This window comes from Pongo pygmaeus, chromosome 12 (assembly GCF_028885625.2).
Source record: "Pongo pygmaeus isolate AG05252 chromosome 12, NHGRI_mPonPyg2-v2.0_pri, whole genome shotgun sequence".
NCBI lineage: Eukaryota > Metazoa > Chordata > Mammalia > Primates > Hominidae > Pongo > Pongo pygmaeus.
Window position 1 is genome coordinate 4,283,787 of NC_072385.2, and position 24,000 is coordinate 4,307,786.

Sequence of the window (24,000 nt, forward strand, 5' to 3'; positions counted from 1 at the left end):
CACTGCACTCTCTTCCACTCTACTCTACTCCAATCCATTTGATTTCATTCCATTCCATTCCACTCCTTTCCATTGCATTCCGTTCCATTCCACTCCATTCCATTCCAGTCCATTCCATTTCATTCCACTATATACCATTCCAGTACTCTCCATTCCTCTCCACTCCATTCCATTTCTTTACACTCCATTCCTTGCCACTCCTCTCCATTCCACTCCCCTCCTCCCCATTCCATTCCATTCTACTCCACTTCTTTCCCCTCCATTCCACGCCACTCTACTATATTCCACTCAACTCCGTTCCACAACATTCAATTCGATTCCACTCCATTCCATTCCATTCCACTGCATTCAATTTCATTCCACTCTGTTCCATTCCATTGCACTCCATTCCAGTACATTCCACTCCACTCCATTCCATTCCATTCCATTCCATCAAATTCCATTCCACCACATTCCACTCCATTCCACTCCATTCTTCTGTACTCCACTCCATTCTACTCCATTCCACTCCATTTCACTCCATTCCGTTCCACTCCATTCCACTCCATTCTTCTCCATTAAGCTCCACATCACTAGACTCCATTCAATTCCACTCCATTCCACTCTACTCCATTCCATTTCACTCTGCTACAATCCACTCCACTCCGCTCCATTTCATTCCACTCCATTCCATTCCTCTCCATTCCACCCCACTACACTTAATTTCACTCCAATCCATTCCATTCCATTCAATTTCATTCCAGTCTACTTCACTCCACTGAACTGCACTCCATTCTATTCCAACCCAATCTACTCCACTCCATTCCATTACATTCTATTTCATTATTCTCCACTCCTCTCGACTCCACTCCACCACATTCCATTGCTCTCCACTGCACTCCATGGCACTACATTGCACTCCACTGCATTCCAACCCACTCTATTCCAATCCATTCCATTCCACTCCACTCCATTCCACTCCACTCCACACCCTTCCTCTCCACTCCACACCCTTCCTCTCCACTCCATTCCATTCCATTCTATTCCATTTTATTCCATTCCATTCTACTCCATTCCATTCCATTCCCCTCCTCTCCGTTCCACTCCACTCAATTCCATTTCTTTCCATTACGCTACATTCCACTCCACTCCACTGCATTCCATTCCATTCCACTCCACTTCACTTTATTCCACTCCATTCCATTCCATTCCATTCCATTCAACTCCACTTCACTTTTTTCCACTCCATTCCCCTCCACTCCACTCCATTCCTCTCCACTCCACTACATTCCATTCCATTCCATACTGTTCCATTCCATTCCACTCAGTTCAATTCGATTCCAATCCATGCCACTCCATTCCACTCCAATGTGTTTCATTCCTTTCCATTTAATTCCACTCCACTCTACTCCACTACACCACATTCCATTGCTCTCCACTGCACTCCATTCCACTCCATTCCACTCCACTGTTTTCCAACCCACTCCATTCCATTCCATTCCATTCCAATCCACTCCACTCCTTTCAAATCCACTCCACTCCATTCCATTCCATTCCACTCCATTCCTTTCCATTCCACTGTACTCCATTCCACTCCTCTTCATTCCACTCCATTGTATTCCATTTCATTCCATTACTCCCCATGCCAGTCCACTCCAGTGCATTACACTCCATGCCACTTCATTCCATTCCATTCAATTCCACTCCACTCCACTTCTTTCCACTCCCTTCCACTCCATTCCACTCCATTCCAATCCACTCCACTCCACTCTACTACATTCCATTCCATTCCACTCCGTTCCATTCCATTCCACGCCGTTCCACTCCATTCCAATCCATGCCATTCCATTCCACTCCACTCCATTTCATTTCATTCCATTTCATTCCACTCCACTCCTCTCCACTACACTCCACCACATTCCATTGCTCTCTCCTGCACTCCATTCCACTCCATTCCATTCTACTGCATTCCAACCAACTCCATTCCATTCCAGTTCACTCCACTCCATTCAAATCCAATCCACTCCATTCCACTCCACTCCTCTCCATTCCGTTTCATTCCATTCCATTCCACTGCATTCCATTGCATTCCATTACACTTCATCCCATTGCATTCCACTATACTGCATTCCACTCCTCCCCATTCCTCTCCACTCCATTCCATTTCACTCCATTCCATTCCACTCCTCTCCACTCCATTCCACTCCACTCCACTCCATTCCATTCCATCCTATGCCACTACTGTCCACTTCTTTCCACTCCATTCCACTACACTCCACTACTTTCCACTCCACTCCACACCACTACATTCCATACCATTCCATTCCATTCCATTTATCTCCATTCCATTCCATTCCATTTATCTCCATTCCATTCCATTCCAATCCATTCCATTCCATTCCACTGCACTCCACTCCAATCCATTCCATCAAATTCCATTCCATTACCTTCCAGTCCATTCCACTCCATTCCATTCCACTACATTCCACTCTATTCCCTTCCATTCCTCTCCACTCCATTCCATTCCACTCCATTCCATTTCATTCCAATCCATTGCACTGCATTCCACTCCACTCCATTCCATTCCATTTCATTCCAGTCTACTCCACTCTACTCAACTCCATTCCATTCCATTCCATCCCATTTCATTCCAGTCTACTCCACTCCGCTCAGCTCCATTCCATTCCATTCCATCCCAATCCACTCCACTACATTACACTCCACTACATACCACTCCACTCCTTTCCATTCCATTCCACTCCATTCCACTCCATTACACTCTACGCCATTCGCCAACACTCCATTCCAGTCCATTTCTTTACATTCCACTCCTTCAAAATCCACTGCACTCCATTCAACTCCACTCCACTAGATTTCATGCCATTCCTTTCCTTTCCACTCCATTGCATTCCTTTCCACTCCATTCCAGTGCATTCCACTCCACTCCACTCCATTCCATTCCTTTCCATTCCTCTGTACTCCACTCCACTCAGATCCATTTCATTCCACTCCATTCTTTTCCTCTCCATTCCATTCCAATCCACTCCGATCCACTGCACTCCACTCTATTCCATTCAATTTCATTTCATTCCAGTCCACTTCACTCCACCACATTTCATTGCTCTCCAATGTACTCCACTCCACTCCGTTCCAGTCCACTGCATTCCAACCCACTTCATTCCATCCCATTCCATTCCATTTCACACCACTCCACTCCATTCCACTCCACTCCAGTCCATTCCAAAGCACTCCACTCCATTCCATTTCATTCCATTCCATTGCATTCCACTCCATTCCACTCTACTCCATTCCACTCCTTTTTATTCCAATCCATTGTATTCCATTTCATTCCATTCATCTCCATTCTACTATACTCCATTCCATTCCACCACACTCCATTCCACTCCAGTCCACTTCATTCGTTTCCACTCCATTTCATTCTTCACCATTCTACCCCATTACACTCGGTTTTGCTACACTCCATTCCATTCCATTCCATTCCATTCCATTCCATTCCATTCCATTCCACTCTACTGCACTCCACTCGAATCCACTCCACTCCATTTCTTTCCAGCCCACTCCACTCCACTACATTCCACTCCATTCCATTCCACTCCATTGCATTCCATTCCACTCTACTCCTTTCATATCCACTCCATTCCTATCCACTCCATTCCGTTACATTCCACTCCTTTCCACTGCAACCCACACTATTCAAATCCACTCCACTCCATTTCATGACATTCCATTCCATTACACTTCATTCCAGTGCACTCCACTCCACTCCACAACATTCCATTCGATTCCATTCCAATCCACTCCAATACACTGCACTCCACTCCAATTCATTCCACTCCATTCCATTCCTCTCCTTTCCACTCCACTCCACTCATATCTACTCCACTCCATTTCATTCCACTCCACTCCACTCCCCTACACTCCACCACATTCCATTGCTCTCCAGTGCTCTACATTCAACTCATTCAACTCCACTGCTATCCAACCCACTCCATACCATTCCATTCCATTCCACACCACTCCACTCCATTTCACTCCACTCCACTGCATTCTACTCCACTCCATTGCATTCCTTTTCATTCCACTCAATTCCATTTCATTCCATTCAATTCCATTCCATTCCACTACACTCCATTCCATTTCATTCCATTCCACTCCATTCCACTCCATTCCACTGTACTCCATTCCATTTCATTCCATTCCACTCCATTCCTCTGTACTCCATTCCACTCCTCTGCATTCCACTCCACTCCATTCAATTTCATTCCATTACACTCCATTCCACTCCACTACACTACATTCCACTCTAATCCACTCCATTCCATTCCACTCCATTCCTCTTCTTTCCACTCCATTCCACTCCACTCTCCTCCATTTTACTGCACTCAACTCCACTACATTCCTTTCCATTCCACTCCATTCCGTTGCATTCCATTCCACTCCATTCCAGTCCTTTCCACTCCACTCCATTCTATTCCATTACATCAAATTCCATTCCACTACATTCCAGTCCATTCTACTCCATTCTTCTGTACTCCACTCCATTCTTCTGTACTCCTCTCAATTCTACTCAATTCCACTCCATTTCACTCCATTCTGTTCCCCTCCATTCCTCTCCATTCCATTCCATTCCATTCAGCTACAGAACACTCCACTCCATTCCATTCCACTCTATTCCACTCTACTGCATTCCATTCCACTTCAATCCAGTCCACTCCACTTCGCTCCATTTCATTTGACTTCATTACACTCTGTTTCACTCCTCTCCATTCCATTCCATTCCATTTCATTACAGTCTACTCCACTCCACTCAACTCCCTCCGTTCCATTCCAACCCATTCCACTCCACTCCATTCTACTCCAGTCCATTCCATTACTTTCCATTTCATTCCACTCCACTCCCCTGCACTCCACTCCATCACATTCCATTGCTGTCCACTGCACTGCACTGGACTCCGTTACACTCCACTGCATTCCAACCCAATCCGTTCCATTCCTTCCATTCCACTTCACTCCACTCCATTGCACTCCACTCCTCTCCATTCCACTCCACTCCACACTATTCCATTTCATTTCATTCCATTCCATTTCACTCCATACCATGCCATTCCAGTATACTCCATTCCACTCCTCTCCATTCCAATCCCCTCCGTTCCATTTCACTCCATTTCACTCCATTCCACTCCACTCCATTCCATTCCACTCAAGTCCATTCCATTCCACTCCTTTACACTCTACTCGGCTGCTTTCCACTCCATTCCACTCCACTCCACTCCATCCCACTCCACTCCATTCTATTCCATTCCATTCCATTCTATTCCATTGTATGACACTCCATTCCATTCCATTCCACTCCATACTATTCCATTCCACTCCACTCCATTCCATTCCATTCCGTTAAATTCTATTCCACTACATTCCAGTCCATTCCACTCCATTCTACTGTACTCCAATGCATTCTTCTCCATTCCACTCCATTTCACTCCATTCCGTTCCATTCCATTAAACTCCACAACACTCTACTCCTTTCCATTCCACTCGATTCCACTCCACTCCATTCCATTCCACTCTACTCCAGTCCAATCCACTGAGCTGCAGTTCACTCCACTCCATTCTATTCCTCTCCATTCGAACCTTATGCCCTCCATTTCACTCCACTCCATTCCATTCCATTCCATTTCATTCCAGTCTACTCCACTCCACTAAACTCCACTACATTCCATTCCAACCCACTCCACTCCACTCCATTCCACTCCACTCCATTCCATTCCATTAAATTCCATTCCACTGCATTCCATTCCATTCCACTCTACACCACTCGTCACCCCTTCATTCCACTCTACTCCATTCCATTACATTCCAATCATTTCCACTGCATTCCACTCCATTCAACTATACTCCCCTTGATTTCATGCCATTCCATTCCATTCCAGTCCGTTCCATTCTATTCCACTCAATTCCACTGCATTCCACTCCACTCCACTACTTTCCATTCCATTATATTCCACTGCATTCCACTCCAATCCACTCAGCTCCACTTTATTCCACTTCAATCCATTCCTCTCCATTCCACTCCACTCCACTCCTTTCAGCTCCACTCCATTCTATTCCATTCAATTTCATTCCATTCCACTCCACTCCACTCCACCACATTCCATTGCTCTCCACTACAATCCAATCCACTCCATTCCACTCCACTGTATTACTATCCACTTCAATCCATTCCATTCCAATACACTCCACTCCACTCCAATCTATTCCACTCCACTCCAATCCATTCCAATCCACTCCTCCCCATTCAATTTCATTCCATTCCATTGCATTGCAATCCATTCCATTCCGTTCAATTCTACTCCATTCCACTCCTCTCCATTCCACTCCATTCCATTCCGTTTCATTCCATTCAACTCCATTCCACTCCACTCAATTCCATTCCACTCCACTCCAGTCCACTCAATTCTACTCCAATCCATTCCACTCCATTCCCTTCATTTTCATTCCACCCCACTGCACTCCATTTCGCTCCAATCCATTGCATTCCATTCTATTTCATTCCAATCTACTGCACTCCACTCGAATCCTCTCCACTCCATTCCATTCCAGCCCACTCCACTCCAGTCCATTCCACTCCACTACACTCCATTCCATTCTATTCCATTCCACTACACTCCACTCGACTCCATTCCCCTCCTCTTCATTCCACTCCATTGCATTCCTCTCCTTTCCACTCCACTACACTGCATTCCACTCCACTCCATTTCATTTCATTTCACTCCACTGAAATCCACTACACTCCACACAATCCATTGCTCTCCACTGCACTCCACTCCACTCCATTCCACTCCACTCTACTCCATTCCAATCCACTCTACTCCATTCCACTCCACTCCATTCCATTTCATTCCATTCCATTTCATTCCACTCCATTCCTCTCCATTCCGTTCAATTCCATTCCATTCCATTCCACTATATTCCATTCCATTCCACTCTACTCCATTCCACTCCTCTCCATTCCACACCACGGCATTACATTTCATTCCATTACACTACATTCCACTCCACTCCACTCGATTCCACTCCACTCCACTCCATTCCATTCCATTCCATTCCACTCCATTCCACTCAACTCCACTCTATTCCACTCTATTCCAGTACACTGCTTTCCATTTGACACCATTGCATTCCTTTGCAGTGCACTCCACTCCACTCCATTCAATTTGAATCTATTCCAATCCATTCTATTTCTTTCCCCTCCACTTCACTACATTCCACTCCTTTCCACACCACTCCAGTTCACTCCCTTCCACTCCAATCCATTCCTCTCCATTCAACTCCACTCCACTCCACCCCATTCGATTCCATTCCATTCCATTCCATTCCATTCCATTCCATTCCATTCCATTCCATTCCATTGCATTCCATTAAATCCCATTCCATTCTATTCCATTCCACTCCTTTCCACTCCACTCTATTCCACTCCACTCCACTCCAGTTCATTCAAATCCACTTTACTCCTTTCCATTCGATCCCATTCCTTTATTTTCCACTCCATTCTAGTCCATTCCACTCTATTCTACTCCTCACCACTCCATTCCACTGCATTCCCCTCCATTCGACTCCATTCAACTAAACGCCATTAAATTCCTTTCCACTGTACTCCATTACACTCCACTCCATTCCACTCCTCTCCATTCCATCCTATTCCATTCAACTCTATTGCATTCCTTTCCACTCTACTCCATACCACTCAACTCCACTCCGCTCCATTCCATTCATCTCTCCTCCACTCCGCTGCAATCCATTCCACTGCATTCCTCTTCACTCCACTCCATTCCACTCCACTTCACTGCATTCCATTACATTCCATTACATTCCACTCCATTCCATTCCGTTCCACTATACACCATTCCACTCCAATACATTCGCTTCCATTCCATTCAAATCCATTTGACTCCACTCCACTCCACTCTACTCCACTGCACTCCATTCTATTCCATTCCACTCCACTCCATTCCATTACATGCCACTCCATTCCAGTCCACTCCAGTTCACTCCACTTCACTCCATTCCACTCCCCTCCGTTCCACTCCACTCAACTCCATTCCATTCCATTCTACTCCTCTCCACTCAATTCCAATCCATTGCAATCCATTATACTCCACTCCACTACATTCCTTTCTAATCCATTCCACTCCAATCCAGTCCACTTCTCTCTATTCCACTCCACTCCACTCCATTCCTTACCATTACATTCCAATCCACTCCATACCATTCCATTCCACTCTAATCTATTCCATTCCACGTCATTCCAGTTCATTCCACTCTACTTCACTTCATTCCGTTCCTTTCCATTCCATTCTGTTCCAATCCATTGCACTCCTTTCCACTCCATTCCGCTCCAATCAACTCCATTCCTTGCCACTCCACTCCATTCCATTCCACTCTACTCCACTCTATTCCACTCTATTCCAGTCCACTGCCTTCCACTCCACACAATTGCATTCCATTGCACTGCACTCCACACAACTCCACTCCATTCGAATCCACTCCAATCCACTCTAATCCATACCACTCCACTTCACTCTATTCCACTCCATTCCACCACACTCCAGTCCACTCCCTTCCACTCCAATAAATTCCTCTCCGTTCCACTCCACTCCACTCCACTCCACTCCTTTCCATTCCATTCCATTCTATTCCATTCCATTCCAATCCATTCCATACAACTCTTTCCCCTCCACTCTATTAATCTCCACCCCACTCCATACCTTGCAATTCCATTCCATTCCACTCCATTCCATTCCATTCCACTCCATTTAATTCCATTCCACTCCATTCCAGTTCATTCCACACCACTTCACTCTGTTCCATTCTATCCCATTGCATTCCATTCTTCTCCACTCTACTCAATTCGACCCCATTACTCTCCACTCCACTCTATTCCACTGAATTGCCCTCCATTCCACTCTCCATTCTAATAAACTCCATAAAATTCCATTCCATTTCACTCTATTACCCTCCACTCCATTCAACTCCACTCCATTCCATTCCATTCAACTCCATTGCATTCCTTTCCACTCTCTTCCATTCCACTCAACTCTACTCCACTCCGTTCCAATCATCTCTCCTACTATCCACTCCAATCCCTTCCACTGCATTCCTCTCCACTCCACTCCATTCCACTCCACGTCATTGCATTCCATTACATTCCATTACATTCCACTCCATTCCATTCCATTCCACTCTATTCCATTCCACTCCACTCCATTCCACTCCAAACCAATCCATTCCATTTCATTCAACTCCATTCTACTCCACTCCACTCCATTCTACTCTACTCCACTCCATTATATTCCATTCCACTCCACTGCATTCCATTCCACTCCACACCATTCCTTTCCATTCCATTCCACTTTACTCCACTCCACTCCACTCCATTCCATTCCATTCCACTCTATTCTATTCCACTCCATTCCATTCCATTCCACTCTATTCCACTGCTCTCCATTCCATGCCATTCCTCTCCTCTCCAATACAATCCATTGGATTCCACTCAATTTCACTCCACTCCATTTGCCTCCATTCCATTCGACTTCATTCCACTCCACTCCAATCCATTCCATTCCACTCCACTACAATCCACTCCATTGCGTTCCACTCCATTCCACTCCACTCCATTCCATTTCATTCCACTCCACTCCAATCCTCTCCATTGCATTCCACTTCATTCCACTCCACTCCACTCCACTCCATTCCTTTCCACTCCATTCCACTCCACTCCATTCCATTTCATTCCACTCCACTCCAATCCACTCCATTGCATTCCACTTCATTCCACTCCACTCCACTCTATTCCTTTCCACTCCATTCCACTACACTCCATTTCATTCCATTCCATTCCATTCCATTCCACTCCATTGCATTCCAATCCATTCCACTCCACTCCATTCCATTCCATTCCATTCCATTCCTTTCCAATCCCTTCCAGTCCATTCAACTACACCCAACTCCATTCCATTCCACTCCACTCCACTCCATTCCACTACACTGCACTCATTTCCACTGTATTCCAGTCCAGTCCATTCCACTATACATTTTGCATTGCATTCCAGTGCACTCCACTCCACTCCATTCCATTCCAATCCATTCCACTCCACTCCATTCCATTCCACTCCACTTCACTCCACTCCACTGCATTCCACTCAACTCCATTCCACTCCACGAAACTCCATTCAATTCCATTCTACTCATCTCCACTCGATTCAAATCCATTCCATTCGATTCCACTCCACTCCACTCCATTCCATTCCAATCCATTCCACTACATTGCACTCCACTCCACCCCATTCCACTCCACTCCACTCCATTCCTCGCCATTACATTCCAATCCACACCATTCCTTTCCATTCCACTCCATTCCATTCCATTCCACTGCATTCCAGTTAGTTCCACTTTACTTCACTCCATTCCATTCCTTTCCATTTCATTCTCTTCCACTGCATTGCACTCCATTCCACCTCACACCACTCCATTCCACTCTATTCCCATCCCTTCAACTCCATTCCACCTCACGCCACTCCATTCCACTCTATTCCCATCCCTTCCACTCCATTCCATTAAACTCCATTCCATTCCATTCCACTCTATTCCATTCCACTACACTCCATTCCCGTCCACTCCACTCCATTCCATTCCATTCCACTTCATTCCATTCAATTCCATTCCATTACACTCCATTCCATTCCATTACAGTCTGTTCCACTCCACTCCACTCCACTCCATTCCACTCCACTCCAATCCATTCCATTCCATTGCATTCCATTGGTTTCAACTCCAATCCATTCCATTCCACACCACTCCATTCCACAACACTCCACTCCACTCCTCTCCATTCCATTCCATTCCACTGCATTCCTTTCCATTCGTTTCTTTCCACAGGATCTCACTCTGTCACCAAATCTGGAGTGCAGTGGCACAATCTCAGCTCACATTTCTTTCCACCGTTCCATTGCATTGCATTCCATCGCATTCCATTCCATACTATTTCACTCCACTCCACTGCACTCTACTCCATTCCATTCCACTCTGTCCCATTCCATTCGACTCCATTCCAAACCACTCCACTACCTTCCACTCCACTCCGTTTCATTCCGTTTCACTCCATTGCTTTCCACTCCTTTCCTTCGACAGTATATCACTGTGTCACACAGGCTGGTGTGCAGTGGCAGAATCTCAACTCACACTACATGTCACTTTCCATTGCATTGCATTCAATTCCTTTGCATTACATTGTATTCCACTGCACTCTCTTTCACTCCACTCCACTCCACTCCGCTCCACTACATTCCATTACATCCCATTCCATTCCTCTCCATTCCTCTCCAATCCACTTCACTCCAATACACTCCAATCCACTCCAATCCAATCCATTCCATTACATTCCACTGCATTCAATTCCATTCCTTTCTTTAGAGAATTTCTTAGTCTGTCAATCAGCCTGAAGAGTAGTGGGATAATCTCAGCCTCCATTACAATACATTCCATCCCACTCCACTGCACTCCACTCCACTTCATTGCACTCCACCCCTTTCCCATCCATTCCAGTCCAAACGACTCCTTTCCACTCAATTCCATTCTGCTCCTTTCCACTCCACCCAATTCCATTCTATTCCACTCCACTCCACTTACTCCGCTACATTCCATTCCAATCCATTCCATTCCATTTCATTCCACTCCACTACACTCTATTCCATTCCACTCCATTCCACTCCATTCCTCTTAACTCCACTAAATTACACTCCACTCCACTCAATTCCATTGCATTCCATTACATTACTTTCCATTCCCCTCCATTCAATTCCATTCCACTCCATTGTAGTCCATTCCACTCCATTCCACTCTACACCACTCCACTCCATTCCATTCCACTCCACTCCATTCCATTCCACGCCATTCCACCCCACCCAATTCCATTCCACTCCACACTTTTCTATTCCATTCCACTCCATTCCATTCCACTCCACTCCACTCCATTCCACTCCACTCCACTCCATTTCATTCCATTCCTTTCTATTCCACTCCACACCATTCCATTCCATTCCACTGCAGTTCTCTTTACTCCATTCCATTCCAATATATACCACTCCACTCCATTCCATTCCACTCCACTTCACTCCACTCCACTCCATTTCATTCCACCCCATTCCATTTATATCCATTCCACACCATTCCACTCCATTCCATTCCATTCCACTACGATCCATTGCATTCCACTCCATTCCAGTTCGTTCAACCCAGTCCAATACATTCCATTCCATTCCATTCCATTCCATTCCATTCCATTCCATTCCATTACATTTCATTCCACTCCATTCCATTTCTTTCCACTCCATTACAGTCCGTTCCACTCCATTTCACTCCATTCTACTCCATTCCACTCTAATCCCCTCCATTCCACTCCATTCCATTCCACTCCATAATATTCCATTCCACTCCATTCCATTCCACTCCATTCCATTCCATTCCCCTCCAATCCATTCCATTCCACTCCATTCCTCTCCACTCCACTGTATTACACTCCACTCCACTCCCCTCCAATCCATTCCATGCCAATCCCTTCATTTCAACTCCAATCCATTCCATTCCACACCACTACATTCCACAACACTCCACTGCACTCCATTCCATTCTATTCCACTCCTTTCAATTCCATTCCTTTCTTTCCACAGGATCTCACTATGGATCAAAAGGTGTAGTGCAGTGGCATAATCTCAGCTCACTTTTCTTTTCACCATCCCATTGCATTCCACTCCATTCCATTCCATTAAATACTATTTCACTCCACTCCTCTGCACTCCACTCCATTCCTTTCCCCTCCATCCCTTTCCTTTCCACTCCATTCCAAATCACTCTACTGAACTCCACTCGACTCCATTCCATTCCATTCCATTCCATTCCATTCCATTCCATATTTCACTCCTTTGCATTCCATTCCTTTCCTTCGACAGGATATCACTGTGTAACCCAGGCTGGAGTACAATGGCACAATGTCAGCTCACAATGTCACTTTCATTGCATTGAATTCCATTCAATTGCATTCCTTTGCATTCCATTCCAATGCATTCCATTCCATTAAATTCCATTCATTTCCAATCCACTCTTTTCCACTCCACTCCACTCCACTCCACTCCATTCCATTATATCCGATTCCATTCCACTCCATTCCACTCCTTTCCTCTGCACTGCACTCCACTCTATTCCACTCCATCCCATTCCATTCCGCTCCATTCCACTACACTAAACTCCACCCCACTTCCCTCCACTTCATTCCATTCCATTAAATCCCATTCCATTCCTCTCCATACCACTCCTCTCCACTTCAATCCACTGCACTGTAGTCCACTCCAATCTATTCCATTCAGTTACATTGCATTACAATCCTTTCTTTCTAGAGTATCTCACTCTGTCACTCAACCTGGAATTCAGAGGCACAATCTCAACTTGAACTACATTCCATTCCATCCCACTGCACTCCAATCCACTCCACTCCACTCCATTCCACTCCACTCCACTCCATTCCATTCCTTTCCATTCCACTTCACTCCATTCCATTCCATTCCTCCAGAATGCACTACACTCCAGTCCGTTCCATTACATTACAATCCATTCCATTACATTCCTGTCCATTTCTTTCCATTCCACTCCACTCCACTCCTTTCCATTCCACTTCATTCCAATCCATTCCACTCCAGTCCACTCCAATCCACTCTACTCCACATGACTCTATTCCATTCCATTCCAGTACACTCCATTCCACTCCACTCCATTCCATTCCATTCCATTCCACTCCTTTCCTTGCCACTCCATTCTACTCCATTCCACTACATTTCAGTCCACTCCATTTAACTCCACTCCATTCCAAAATATTCCACTCCACTCCATTCCACTACATTCCATTCCATTCCACTCCACTCCATTCCATTCCATTCCACTCCATTCCTCTCCACCCCACTCCATTCCACTCCACTCCATTCCATTCCCTTCCACTCCACTCCAATCCACTCCATTCCACTACACCATACTGCATTCCATTACAATTCATTCCATTAAAATCAATTCCATTTCACTCCAGTCCTTTCCAGTCCACTCCACTAAATTCCACTCTACTCTACTGCATTCCATTCCATTCCATTAAACTCCATTCGATTCCACTCCACTCCATTCCAGTCCACTCCACTGCATTCCACTCCACTCCAATCAACATCATTCCATACCATTCCATTCCACTCTACCCCATTCCATTCCACTCCTTTCCTTTCCATTCCATTCCAGACCACTAAGTTCCAATCCACTCCACTCCATTCCACTCCATTCCATTCCACTCCATTCCATTGCACTCCATTCCACTCCACTCTATTCCATTCTATTCGACTCCACTCCACTCCATTCCATCCCACTCCATTCCACTCCACTGCATTCCCTTCCACTGAGTTCCTTTCCATTCCATTCCACTCCTTTCCTTGCCACTCCATTCCTCTCCATTCCACTCCATTTCAGTCCACTCCATTCAACACCACTCCATTCCATTCTATTCCACTCCACTTCATTCCACTACATTCCATTCCATTCCACTCCACCCCATTCTATTCCAATCCACTGCATTCCATTCCACTCCATTGCATTCCACTCCATTACTCTCCACTCCACCCCATTCCATTACACTCCACTCCATTCCATTCCATTTCATTCCATTCTACTGCACTCCTTTCCTCTCCACTCTACTGCATTGCGCTACATTCCATTCCATTAATCTCCATTCCATTTCACTCCAGTCCTTTCCAGTCTACTCCACTACATTCCACTCCACTCTACTGCATTCCATTCCATTCCATTCCATTAAACTCCATTCCACTCCACTCCACTCCGTTCCAGTCCACTTCACTACATTCCGCTCCATTCCCCTCCATTCCACCCATTTTTATTCCACTCCATTCCACTGCACTCCATTCCATTCCATTACACTACATTCCACTCCACCCCATTCCATTCCACTCCATTCCACTCTACTCCATTTCATTCCACTGCATTACACTCCACTCCCCTCCACTCCATTCCATTTCACTCTCTTCCATTCTTCTCTGTTCTCTCCACTCCATTCCTTTCCTCTCCCCTCCATTCCATTCCATTCAGTTCCATTCCGTTCCTTTCCATTCCATTCCATTCCACTCTACTCCATTGCACTCCACTCCGTACCACTCCCCTCCCTTTCACTCCACTCCTTTCCATTCCACTCTATTCAATTACATTCCACTCCTTTCCACTCCTCTCCACTCGATTCCATTCCATTCCATTCCATTCCATTCCATTCCATTCCAATCCACTTCATTCCATTCCATTCCATTATTTTTCATTCCATTCCATTGAACTCCATTCCATTCCATTCCATTCCATTCCCTTCCAATCCACTCCATTCCATTCCATTCCATTACTTTTCATTCCATTCCATTCCATTCAATTGAACTCCATTCCATTCCATTCCATTCCATTCTACTCTACTCCATTCCAATCCACTGCATTTCACTCCATTCCATTGCTCTCCATTCCACTCCACTCCAATCCATTCAACTGCACTCCAGTCCATTCCACTCCATTCCCCTCCATTCCACTCCATTCTGTTCCACTCCATTCCACTCCATTCCATTCCATTGAATTGCCATCCATACCACTCCACTCCATTCCATTCCAATAAATTCTACCCTACTCCATTCCATTTCACTCCACTCCAGTCCACTCCACTCTATTCCATTGCATTTCATTCCATTCCATTCTTCTCCATTCCACTCCACACTACTGCATTCCACTCCTCTCCCCTCCATTCCATTTCATTCCATTCCATTCCCTTTCATTCCACTCCATTCCATTCCACTCAACTCTATTCCGTTCCACTCCTCTCCATTAGAATCCACTCCTTTGTTTTCATTCCATTCAACTCCATTCCACTCCATTCAACTCCATTCCACTCCTTCCACTCCATTCCACTCCACTCCAATACTATCCACTCCATTCCATTCCATTCCATTCCCTTCCATTCCACTCCATTCCAGTCCACCCACTCCATTTCACTCCACTCCATTCCACTCCACTCCACTCCCCTCAACTCCATTCCATTGCACTTCACTCCATTCCATTCCACTCAACTCCATTCCATCCCATTCCATTTCACTGCACTCCACTCCACTTCACTCCATTCCACTACATTCCTTTCCAATCCAATTGACTCATCTCCATTCCATTCCACTCCAGTCCATTCTATTCAACTCAACTCCATTTTATTGCACTGCACTCCACTCCACACCATCCCAATCCATTCCATTGCACTCCAATCCTATCCAATACATTCCATTCTTTTCCACTCCACTCCATTACTTTACACTCTACACCATTCCATGCCATTCCATTGCACTTCACTCCATTCTACTCCACTCCATTCTACTCCACTCCATTCAACTCCTGTCCATTCTTTAATAATCCATTCCATGACACACCACTAAATTCCATTCTACTCCACTCCATTTCATTACACTTCGCTTCAATCCACTTTACTCCAATCTCTTCCACTCCACTCCATTCCATTCTACTCCATTCCATTCCACTCCAATCGACTCCATTCCAATCCATTCCATGACACTCCAATAAATTAACTCCACTCCACTCCACTCCATTTCACTCCAATTCCCTCCAATCCACTCCACTCCACTACATTGCACTCCACTACATTCCATTCCACACAATTCCATTCCATTCCACTCCACTTCATTCTGTTCCCTTCCACTCCATTCCATTCCATTCCACTAAATTCCATTCAATTCCACTCCATTCCAGTGCATTCGACCCCATACCACTCCCCTCCAGTCCACTCCATTCGACTCTATTCCATTCCACTCCTTTCCACTCGTCTCCATTCATTCCTTTCCATTCGACTGCACTCCGTTCCACTCCACTCCATTCCATTCCACTCTACTCCAATCCATTCCACTCCTTTGCACTGCACTGCACTCCACTCCATTCCATTCCGCTCCTTTCAATTCAACTCCATTCTATCCTACTCCAGTCCATTCTACTCCACTACATTCCATTCCATTCAGTTCCATTCCATTCCAGTCCAGTACACTCCACTCCATTGCATTCCATTGCACTCCACTCAACTCCACTCCATTCTACTCCACTCCATTCCATTGCATTCCATTCCATTCCACTCCACTCCATTCCACTCCACTCCATTCCATTCCACTCCACACCATTCTACTCCACTTCATTCCACTACATTCTACTCCACTACACTCCATTCCATCTCATTAGATTCCATTATTCTACATTCCTTTCCACTCCACTCCACTCCCCTCCACTCCACTCCCTTCCAAGCCTTTGCATTCCACTCAACTCCATTCCATTCCATTCCACTGAATTCCAGTCCATTCCAATCCACTACTCTCCACTCCACTGTATTCCACTAAATTCCACTCCATCACATTACAATCCACTCCATTTCATTCCATACCACTGCATTCCACTCCTTTTCAATCCACTCCACTCCATTCCTTTCCATTCCGTTCCAATCCTTTCCACTCCAATAAACTCCATTCTTCTCCAAACCTCTCCATTCCGTGCCATACCATTCCATTCCATTCCACAACATTCCATTCCATTCCATTCCACTCCATTCCATTCCATTCTACTCCATTCCATTCCACTCCATTCCAGTCTATTCCACTGCATTCCACTGTCCTCTACTCCATTCCACTCCATTCCCCTTCATTCCACTCCATTCCGTTCCACTCCATTTCACTCCATTCCATTCCATGTCATTACACTGCAAACCACTCCACTCCATTGCATTCCACTCCATTACACTCTTCTCCATTTCATGCCTCTCCACTTCACTCCACTCCGTTCCATTCCTCTCTATTCCACTCGTCTCCACTGCATTCCACTCCACTCCACTCCTTTCCATTCCGTCTCACACTAATCAAATCCCCTCCCCTCCAATCCACTCCACTCCATTTCATTCAACCCCCTCCACTGCACTCCATTCCACTCCACCACATTCCACTCCATTCCATTCCATTCCCTTCCACTGTACACCACTGCATTACAGTCCATTCCACTCCATTCCATTCCACTCCACTCCACTCCATTCCATTCCATTTCTCTCCACTCAACTCCTCTCCATTCCATTAGATTCCATTCCACTCTACTCCATTCCATTCCACTCCACTCATCTCCACTCCACACCACTCCTTTCCATTCCACTCTATTCCATTCCTCTCTTTTCCCTTCCACTCCATTGCACTCCCCTTCATTCCATTTCATTCCCCTCCACTCCACACCACTCCAATCCACTCCATTCCATTTCTCTCCTTTCAAACCCACTGTACTCCGTTTCACTCCTCTCCACTCCATTCCATTCAATTTCATTACAGTCTACGCCATTCCACTCAACTCCACTCAATTCCATTCCATCCCATTCCACTCTACTCCTTTCCACTCCAATCCATTCTATTACATTCCATTTCATTCCACTCTACTCCGCTGCACTCCACTGCATCACATTCCATTGATATCCACTGCACTGATCTGGACTCCATTGTACTCCACTGCATTTCAACCCACTCCATTCCATCCATTCCTTCCCACTTCACTGCACTCCATTCCACTCCACACCTCTTCATTCCACTCCACTCCGCTCTATTCCATTTTATTTCATTCCATTCCATTCCACTCCATACCATGCCATTACAGTATACTCCATTCCACTCCTCTCCATTCCAATCCCCTCCATTCCATTTAACTCCTTTCACTCCATTCCACTCCACTCCACTCCATTACATTCCACTCCACTCCATTCCATTCCATTCGTTTCCACTCCACTCCACTGTTTTCCACTCCATTCCACTCCACTCCACTCCATTCCACTGCATTCCACTCCACTACTTTCCATTCCATTCCATTCCATTCTATACCACTCCGTTCCCTTCCATTCCACTTCATACCATTCCATTCCACTGCACCCCCTTCCATTCCATTCCATTAAATTCCATTCCACTACATTCTAGTCCATTCCACTCCATTCTACTGTACTCCAACACACTCTACTCCATTCCACTCCATTTCACTCCATTCCATTCCACTCCATTCCACTCCATTCCATTTCATTCCATTAAACCCCGCAACACTCTACTCCTTTCCATTCTACTCGTTTCCACTCACTTCATTTCATTCCACTCGATTCCACTCTACTTCATTCCATTCCACTCCACTCCAGTCCGCTCAACTCCACTCCAGTTCATTCCAATCCATTCTATTCCCCTCCATTCCACCCCACTACACTCCATTTCACTCCACTCTGTTACATTCCATTCCATTTCATTCCAGTCTACTCCAATCCACTCAGCTCCACCTCGTTTCATTCCAACCCACTCCACCCCACTCCATTCCACTCCAGTTCGTTCCACTCCACTCCACTCCATTCCATTCCATTAAATTCCATTCCACTGCATTCCATTCCATTCCATTCTACTCTATTTGTCACCACTCCATTCCACTCCACACCATTCTATTACATTCCACTCCTTTCCAATCCATTCCACTCCGTCCAACTCCACCCCACTTGATTTCATTACATTCCATTCCCTTCCACTCCATTCCATTCTATTCCACTCAATTCCACTGCATTCCACTCCACTACACTATATTCCATTCCATTATAGTCCACTGCACTTCCCTCCACTCCACTCAACTCCATTTTATTCCACTTCATGCCATTCCTCTCCATTCCACTCCACTCCACTCCTTTTCACTCCACTCCATTCTTTTCCATTAAATTTCATTCCATTCCACTGCACTCCACTCCACTCTGCCATATTCGATTGCTCTCCACTGAAATCCAATCAACTCCATTACACTCCACTGCATTCCAGCCCACTTCATTCCATTCCTTTCCATTCCAATCCACTCCACTTCACTCCAATCCATTCCACTCCTCTCCAATCCATTCCAATCCACTCCTACCCATTCAGTTTCATTCCATTCCATTCAATTGCACTCCATTCTATTCCATTCTACTCTATTCCATTCCACTCCTCTCCATTCCACTCCATTCCATTCCATTTCATTACAATCAATTCCATTCCACTCTACACCATTCCATTCTACTCCACTGGAGTCCACTCAACTCCACTCCCATCCATTCCACTCCATTCCCTTCATTTCCATTCCACCCCACTATACTCTGTTTCACTCCAATCCAATCCATTGCATTCCATTCCATTTCATTCCAGTCTACTGCACTCTACTCCAAAACACTCCACTCCATTCCATTCCACCCTACTCCAGTCCAATCTATTCCACTCCACTACATTCCACTCCACTCCATTGAATTCCATTCCATTCCATTCTACTCTATTCCTTTCATCTCCACTCCATTCCACTCCATTCCATTCCATTCCACACTATTCCTTTCATCTCCACTCCATTCCACTCCATTCTATGCCATTACATTCCACTCCTCTCCATTCCACTCCTCTACATTCAACTCCACTCCACTCCATTCCAGTGCATTGCACTCCACTCCACTCCATTCCATTTCATTCTATTCCACTCCACTCCACTCGACTCCATTCCCCTCCATTTCATTCCACTTCATTCCATTCCTCTCCATTCCACTCCTCTCCACTCCCTTCCACTCCATTCCTTTCCATTTCATTTCACTCCACTCAAATCCACTGCACTCCACCACAATCCATTGCTGTCCACTGCACTCCACTCCTCTCCATTCCACTCCACTCCACTCTATTCCACTCCACTCCATTCCATTCCATTTCATTCCATTCCATTACTTTCCACTCCATTGCTTTCCATTGCATTCCATTCCATTCCACTCTATTCCATTCCATTCCACTATACTCCATTCCACTCCACTATACTCCATTCCACTCCTCTCCATTCCACTCCGCAGCATTCCATTTCATTCCATTACATGACATTTCACTCTACTCCACTAGATTCCATTCCACTCCATTTCATTCCATTCCACACCACTCCACTCCATTCTATTCCACTCCACTCCACTCCATGCCACTCCACTCCACTATATTTCACTCTATTCCAGTACACTGCTTTCCATTTCACACCATTGCATTCCATTGCACTGCACTCGACTTCACTCCATTCCATTCGAATCCATTCCATTCCACTCTATTCCATTCCACTCCACTTCACTCCATTCCACTCCATTCCACACCACTCCAGTCCACTCCCTTCCACTCCAATCCATTCCTCTCCATCCAACTCCACTCCACTCCATTTGATTCCATTCCATTCCATTCCATTTTTTTCCCACTCCACTCTATTCCACTCCACTCCACTCCATTCCTTGCAATTCCATTCCATTCCACGCCATTTAATTCAATTCCACTCAATTCCAGTTCATTGCACTCCACTTCACTCCATTCCATTCTATCCCATTTCTTTCCATTCCCCTCCATTCTAGTCCATTCTATTCTATTCCTCTCCACTCCACTCCATTCCACTGCATTACCCTCCATTCCACTCCATTCAACTAAACCCCATTAAATTCCATTCCACTGTAAGCCATTCCACTCCACTCCATTCCACTCCTCTCCTTTCCATCCTATTCCCTTCATCTCCATTGCATTCCTTTCCACTCTACTCTATTCCACTCAACTCCACTCTGCTCCATTCCATTCATCTCTCCTCCACTACGCTGCAATCCATTACACTTCATTCCCCTCCACTCCACTCCATTCCACTCCACTTCACTCCATTCCATTACATTCCATTACATTCCACTCCATTCCATTCCGTTCCACTATACACCATTCCACTCCACTCCATTCCACTCCAATCCATTCCATTCCATTCACATCCGTTCCACTCCACTCAACTCTACTCTACTGCACTCAACTCCATTCTATTCCATTCCACTCCACTACATTCCATTCCACTCCACTCCACTCCATTCCATTCCACTCCACTCCGTTCCAGTCCACTCCACTGCATTCCACTGTACTATCTCCACATCACTCCAGTCAAATCCATTCCATTCTACTCCATTCCATTCCATTCCATTCCACTCCACTCCATTCCATTCCATTCCATTCCACTTCACTCCACTCCACTCCAATCCACTCCACTCGACTCCATTCCACTCCTTTCCTTTCCATTACACTCTATTCCACTCCACTCCTTTCCATGCCAATCCTCTCCACTCCAATCCACTCCATTGCATTCCACTCCATCCCACTCCACTCCATTCTCCTCCATTCCATTCCTCTCCACTCCACTCTACTCTTTTCCATTCCATTCCACTCCGCTCCCATCCACTCCATTGCATTCCACTTCATTCCACTCCACTCCATTCCATTCCATTCCTTTCCACTGCATTCCACTCCGCTCCATTGCATTCCTTTCCACTCCACTCCAATCCACTCCATTGCATTCCACTCCAATCCACTCCACCCCATTCTATTCCATTCCATACCTTTCCATTCCTTTCCATTGCATTCCATTCCATTAAACTACACCTAACTGCATTCCATTCCACTCCACTCCACTCTATTCCACTCCACTCCACTCAATTCCACTCTATTCCAGTCCACTCCATTACTCTACACACCATTTCTTTCCATTCCACTGCACTCCACTCCACTCCATTCCATTCCACTCTATTCCACTCCACTCCATTCCATTCCACTCCACTTCACTCCACTTCACTTCATTCCACTCCACTCCGTTCCATTCCACTCAACTCCATTCCATACCATGCCACTCTGCTCCTCTCCATTCGATTCCAATCCATTCCAATCCAGTCTACTCCACTCCACTACATTCCATTCCAATCCATTCCACTGCAATCCAGTCCACTCCTCTCTGTTCCACTCCACTCCACTCCATTTCTTGCCATTACATTCCAATGCACTACACTGAATTCCATTTCACTCTATTCCATTGCATTCCACGTCATTCCACTCTACTTCACTCCATTCCATTCCTTTCCACTCCATTCTATTCCACACCTTTACACTCCATTCCACTCCATTCCACAACATTCCACTCCACTCCTCTCCATTCCATGCGACTCCACTCCACTCCATTCCACTCCACTCTACTCTATTCCCCTCTATTCCAGTCCACTGCATTCCACTCCACACCATTGTATTCCATTGCACTGCACTCCACTCCACTCCATTCCATTCGAATCCACTCCAATCCACTCTATTCAATTCCATTCCCCTTCACTCCATTCCACTGCATTCCACACCTCTCCAATCCACTCCCTTCCACTCCTTTCCATTCCTCCTCATTCCACTCCACTCCACTCCCTTCCGTTCTATTCCATTCCAATGCATTCCATTCCACTCCTTCCCCTCCACTCTATTAAACTCCATCCCACTCCATTCCTTGCAATTCCATTCCATTCCATTCCATTTCACTACATTTAATTCCATTCCACTCCATTCCAGTACATTCCACTCCACTTCACTCCATTCCATTCGATCCCATTTCATTCCATTCTCCTCCATTCTACTCCATTCCACTCGATTCCTCTCCATTCCACTCCATTCCACTGAATTACCCTCCATTCCACTCCATTCCATTAAACTCCCTTAAATTCCATTCCACTCCACTCCATTACACTCCACTCCATTTGACTCCACTCCATTCCATTCCATTCCATTCCACTCCATTGCATTCCTTTCCACTCTACTCCATTCCAATCAACTCCACTCCACTCCATTCCAATCATCTCTCCTACGATCCACTCCAATCCACTCCAGAGCATTCCTCTCCACTCCACTCCATTCCACTCCACTTCACTGCATTCCATTACATTCCATTACATTCCACTCCATTCCATTCCATTCCACTCTATTCAATTCCACTCCACTCCATTCCACTCCAAACAATTCCATTCCATTGCATTCA